We start from the raw sequence: 387 nt of genomic DNA, 5'->3' as shown, positions 1-387 counted from the left end.
CGCGAGAACCCCTCATTAACCACTGGATAGAGGAAGCTACGGGGTGCAAAGGAGATAGATAGAAGCAAAAAGAGTCCGAGGGAGGCGTTTTCCGACTGTCACGACTCTCCTCCATAAATTCAGATAATCAGTGGCCTGCACGCCATCCCAAATCTTTCACTTCCTTTGAGCAATTCATTTCTCGCTGACGGGTCTCATTCATTTAAAGCTGTGCGCGTGCGATGGTTATCTTGTTTAAAGGAAGTATTTTTCTCGCGCCTGCCTCGCTGAAGAGAAGCCCTCAATCTTGTCGCTATCTGGAGGACAAAAATCTCTGTGATTAGAAACGTGAAAACTCCTGCTCAGCTCCAGCATCCTCATCTCAAGCCGAAACAGATTCGTCTCAAC

The sequence above is a fragment of the Puntigrus tetrazona genome, chromosome 6, assembly GCF_018831695.1.
Source record: "Puntigrus tetrazona isolate hp1 chromosome 6, ASM1883169v1, whole genome shotgun sequence".
Lineage (NCBI taxonomy): Eukaryota > Metazoa > Chordata > Actinopteri > Cypriniformes > Cyprinidae > Puntigrus > Puntigrus tetrazona.
Note: the sequence above shows the minus strand (reverse complement) of the source record.